The sequence below is a fragment of the Lucilia cuprina genome, chromosome 2 (assembly GCF_022045245.1).
Source record: "Lucilia cuprina isolate Lc7/37 chromosome 2, ASM2204524v1, whole genome shotgun sequence".
In the NCBI taxonomy this organism is placed as follows: Eukaryota; Metazoa; Arthropoda; class Insecta; order Diptera; family Calliphoridae; genus Lucilia; species Lucilia cuprina.
The window spans coordinates 18,328,824-18,335,028 of record NC_060950.1 but is presented as its reverse complement, the minus strand read 5'-3'; positions in this window follow the sequence as shown (position 1 = coordinate 18,335,028).

Here is a 6,205-nt window from a genome sequence, read left to right as displayed (position 1 = left end):
ACAAACCACAAATGAGGAAAATAATGCAACACAACAAATAGATAAAACCGAAGGTCAACAACAGCCACCTACACAGAGGCCACCTCTACTAGAGACTCCGACTGAATATGAACATCAAAATAGTTGGGATTCTGCAACGGCTATGGGACAAATGTCCGAACAAGATTGGAGTCAAATGCCACCTATGCCGTGGCAAAATAATAATCGTATGGCTGGAGGTGGTGGAGCAGGAGGAGGCGTACCGCCACCTCCACCCAGACCACCGTATCCCATGCAGTTCTATGGTTCGGGACCGGGTAATGATAATGGTTCTTTTAGGCCACCAAATGGCAATATGATGACAGAACGTGGTGGCTTTGGTGGACGTGGTGGTGGACGCGGTTGGATGAACTCACCACAAAATCAATTTCGTAATTTCCCCAGACCACCCAGAGGTGGAGCAGGAGGCTCAGGTGGTTCGCCCTATTTTAATCGTGGTGGTGGTGGACGTGGCGGCGGCGGAGGTGGCCCTGGTGGCATGCGTGGTGGTACCGGTTTTCGTGGTAAATTTCGTGGAAAAAATTCTTGGATTTAAAAATTCAACAGTAATAAACGTTAAAAGTTAGTTTTAAATGTTCTTTAGATATTTTAAAATCTTAACAAATGAGTTGTTAAAATACAAAACCAAACGGAAAAAATATATACATATATATATAAAACTGAATTCAACTGTAAATATTAATTAAAAAATAAAAGAAAAAAACTATTTTAAAAGGAAAAAATTAACATTTAAAAGAAAAAAATGGGAAAAAAATAACAAAAATACTTAAGAAGTTTTTCTAAATATTTTAAACTTTCTCTGAGCTGATATTAAAAATTTAAAAACAATTTTACACAGGATTTTTTTTAAATGTTTAACAAATTTGCAAAAAAAAAAAAAATTCTAAAATTTAAAAGAATTTCAGAATAAAGAACAGTTTTTATTCCTCTACTGTTTGAATTTATAATTTTAAAAGTTTATTCAGTATATTTGTATAATCAAAGTGTTAAAAGGGAAAGTTATAAAAATGGAACCGTGATAAAAGTTTAAACTAAACTAGAAATGAATTTGTAAGATAGTTGGCCCAAAGAAAAAGTTGAAAAATCAAAACTGTTTTTAAAAAAACTTAAATTTAATAATTAAAATAAATCCAATCAATTTTCAACATCTTACTCCCGGTTTTTTGTGCATTTCCCAAGTAAACTTCAGCGCCAAATTAACTTTATTAAAATGTGTCTTTAAACTCTTTTCAAAAAAATTTAAATATAAAACATTTTTAAAAAGACAAAATCTTTAAAAGATCGTTTATTTTTTCCCATTTAACTTACTGATCATACTAAATATAAATACGTAGACTTAAATTTTATATATAAATAAGTATTTAAACAAAAAATAAACCACATTAATTTAGTTATTAAAACTTACTTTTTAAAACAACTATTTCGATATTCGAATTATTCAAAAAAATTAAAAAAAAAATATTTTTTTTTCAGTTTAATTTTTCAAAAATTATTTCATTTCTTTTAAATATTTTGTTAAATGTATAAAACAACAAAAAAATGCATTAAATATGAAATACAAAATATTTTATAATAAAATATTTTTATTTAAAAAAAATATTGGCCACTTTTATCACACAATACAAAAATTTCAATGTTACACACAGCTTTATTAAAATTTTAAAAATATTTTGCTTCATGCTAATTAAGTTAAATACTAAAAATACAATTACATCCTTACTCACATACAAATACACACACACAAACACAAACACAACATTATTCTTGTCTTGAAAATATGAATATTTAAATAAAACAAAATGATTAGTGTATTTAATTAAAAAAAAAATAATTAATAAATAAACAATATTTACTCACGTTTTGTTTGCGGATTTTAAATGTATATTTATATATTTCGGCAACATTCAACTTTAAACAAATAGTAAAGAGTGTAATTTAAACTTTGTATACCAGAGAAGACTGAATAATTTACTTCTTTTAGATTCTCCTTTTCTCTCATTTAATTTAATTTAAATTTTACATAACATTTATTAAAGGAAAATTAACAAAATGTTTTCCTTTTCAAGATTGTCAGACTATGTAGTTGTTATTTTCATAAAAGTACAGATCTACAGCGTTCTCACAACAAATGGATCTTCACTCTAAAGATTGTTAACCCAGCTTTATCAACCGAAAGTTTTTTCCCCAGGAAAGAACTTTTGGCCACTGTCAAAGTGTTACAACAACAGATCTTTAGGAATTTGTATGAATAAATAGCAGAATGTTCTTTTTTTGCTTTGGAACGACCCGAGTCATACAAGAACAGATCTTTTGAAATTTGCATGATTAAGTACCACAATGTTCTTTTTCGCTCCAGAACGATCAGAGTCATACAACAACAGATCTTTAGAAATTTGTACGAATAAGTACCAGAATGTTCTTTTTTCGCTTCGCAACGACTCGAATCATATTCGGCCAAAGATTGTCGATTCAACGACTGCTTTATGTATCGAAAGGAATTTATACGAAGAAATACCAGTATGTTCTTTTTTTATAGATTCTAATTTAATCGAAACAATCTGTGTTTCATTTTATGTCTCTAAGTTCTGATTAACCATTTTTATTATATTAAAAGAAGTTGAAGCCATGTCTGTCTGTCTGTCTGTCTGTCTGTCTGTGAAAACACGACATGGACTAAAGTTTTTTATTTCCTTTTTCATTGCGTCAGTTCCGGCTATGTCATTGGTTATATAATTGAGCTTACAACCGCAATGACCAAGGATCTATATCTGTATCCTATCATGTCTCGCTATCTCGTTCAGAGATTTACCAAGATAACGTTTTATTCCTGCGCAAGTGTCTGTTAAAAACGTGGCCTAAAAGTCTTAAAATTTTTCATATTTTTCTGTATTAAGGCAGTTCGGCCTTGGCATTTAAAACAGTATAGGGTTGGAGTTCGTCATAAAGACCGAAAATCTCTTTAAAAATTCATTAGAATTGGTGCGTTATTGAACATCATTTTCATCGCGCCAGTTCTGGCTAACTCATTGGTTAAACACTTGACCTGACACCTGCAACGACCAAGGACCTATATTTGTATCCTATAATGTCTCGCTATCTTGTTCAGAAATTTCATAAGAATCTGTCCATTTTTAAACATCCATTGAAATTGTGTAGATTTTGGTCCATAGCCAGCAGAAAAAGAACTTCCAAACAATTGAAAAAGAAGTAGAATTTACTCTATGAAAGTACTGAAAAATATCTAAAGAAGTGGTGATTTTAACACAGGCTTATCATAGGAAGGATGCTTTTCTTATTTGATTTTAAATTCACTACATCTGAAGTCATTCTTAGGAAGTAATTTTGATGTTCTTTTTTTGAAAGTTATTAGGAAGTTAAATTGTTGCTTTATAAAATACAACTAATTTGACTTAAAAATTATTAACATAAATTAATAAACTTAATGCATTTATCAATCAACTCTAAAATAAAATGGGTTTAATATAAAAAATTTCACTACAAAAAAATCTACTTTCAATTTTAAACAAAATTGGATTCTTTTCGCATCTTTAGAAGTCAATAAACATCACTTCCACAGAAGGTAAACAATTTTACTTAGTGCTACTTTTGAAGTGGTGATAAATGTAATTGCTGGTTAATTAACCTAAGGTCCAATTAAAAAACTTTTTTTCAAAATTGACCCTAATCGACATATTACAATATTACCTCTATTCTGCATCTCAATTTGAAGTTCTGTAATTTAAATAAAATTATTGAAATGCAGAATAGTGGTTAATGTTATTATCCATAAAAGGCTCTATTTTTAAAATAATCCTTATCGACATATCCGATTATAATACTTTTAATTGTTAGGTTCTAAGATGATCTGGTCATATCCGTCCATCTGTCTGTAGAGGAGTTCAATTATAGATATTTTTTTACAAATATATGACCCATTGATAGTTTTTTTTTGGTATTGAAAATAGGAGAAATCGATCTACATTTGAATATAACCCTTATATACTAAGTTCCCCTCAAGTATAACTTACAAAATAAAAACAAGAAGGATATTTTAAAAACCTAAATCTCTCTACCAAAGACTTTGTATAACTCCTTTCTAAGAAAATCTCATTATTATCTAAAAATCGATCTACTATTTAGAGAAATTTATTTTTCCCATAAATCTATGAACGATTAGCTTAAAACATTCTCATTTTTCCTAAAATGACCTACTCTATTACACGACTTTATTTATAATAATCATATCATTTAAATAATGGTTCGACATTAAATTTCTTAACTGCAAATTTTAAAAAACTCAGATTAAAGTTGAGTTTTAAATAATACTTCGCCGTTAAAAAGTTTAAGAATTTGAATGATCAAAGTTACACTATCAGTCAAAACATAACCTCACTTTGACTAATGCAGACAAAGCGTAACTAGGAACATTCATATAATGAGTGAGACTTAAAAGTATCAAATGTCAAATAACATTGATCAGCCTGACCGACAACGATTGGAAATATCGAAAACTTTTTGGACCAAAATGAGACGATGTATGCTTAAACAAGGTTAGAAAACATAGAAAACTTATTTTCAAAGTCATTACATAAAAAAATCATTATTTTCAACAACTCGAGACAAACAATATTACGGCCTCGGAGTATTTAAAACTTCATACTTTATACATAAATAGAGTTTCACGGTTTTTCGTAATTGCTACTTGAACTTTCAACAGAGATTTAATGTCAGACAATGTTCAGCCTTTCGAATCGAAATTTTTATCGTTTGTGGCAACTTTGATATTCTGCATTTCAAATTGACTCTTCATTACTACAATAACAACTTACTTAAATGTTATTGCAATCGTAGGGGGACTACTACATAACTCGATTCGATTTGTATTCGAATAAATAACAAAGCGTATCAAATAGTTTGACTTTTAACAGCAGTACCTAACTCAAAGCATGTTGAGAGTCGGGCTACTTATAAGGAAATCTTTTCAATTGTATCGAAATAACGAAATTCCTCCTAAAATGAACACATTCATAAAACATTGAATGGAAATATAAATGCTTCTTTTCTTAATTTTTCGATTTTTTGATGGAACCCTTTTTAAATAGTTGCGGAATTGAAATACATCTTTGACAGATTATCAAACAACCATCTTTTGCGAATTTATTTCGCCAATAGCGATATACATATGTCGTCTTAATGATGTTAATGTGACGGCGATTCGATGCCGTTAAACTTTTGATCCAATGCTATAGAAATATTTCTCAAACGTTTCCTAAGAATGGCTAGCAGATGCCATAAGAAAATTTTACTTACATAATAAGCTAATACGAAGCCACCAAACTTGAATTTGTGAATTCCTTATTACATTTCTCTTCTAAGTTTGTCGTATTTGATTTCTTTCCAAATTATTATTTGTAGAAATCCAACCTAACCTTCGACTTAATTAAGAATACGAATTTTCACCCTGTTTAATTAGTTTCCATATAGGATTTCTCCCAGTTTCATTTAATATTAATTGCTAAGTTGTGATTTAATGCATTTCAAAAGAATAGCATGAAACTTTGCTTTGTAAGTTCATTCAAATTCTTCTATTCTATGATTATTATACGCTGCTTTCAAGACTCTCATCCCTTTCGAATTCTTCACATTTTAAGACACCCTTTCCGGGTATTGGTTTAAAAACTATGGCAGTCCTAACAAGTAAACTAAATTTGAGTTCTTCTGAAAGATCTAAATTATATTTTAATGATTCCTAAGCGATTCTAGATATTTTACCGTTAGAACTCCGTAACTAATACAAAATTCACTTTAATGCGCTCTCTAGATTTTGACCAAATCTTATAGCTGAAGATACGTTATTGAAACGTTACGACACTTCGTTTAACTATTAGTTTTTCTATTGACTGTTCCATGTCTCCGTATTAGACAAGTGTCTAATACGGAGCCAAAAACAAAGAGCCGAATTGAAGGATTCATTAGCTAAATTCATTCGCTAATGAATCCTTCAATTCGTTATAGATTTGAATGTAAAATGTACTAGATGATCACGAATTTGTCATTTCGAGACCCTGAATTTATCAGAAAGATTTATCAATCTAAGATCAATACGTATTAGATTTTGTTCCCAGGGGATTCAGTAACAAACAGTTCGACTGGGGCCGATAGTTTT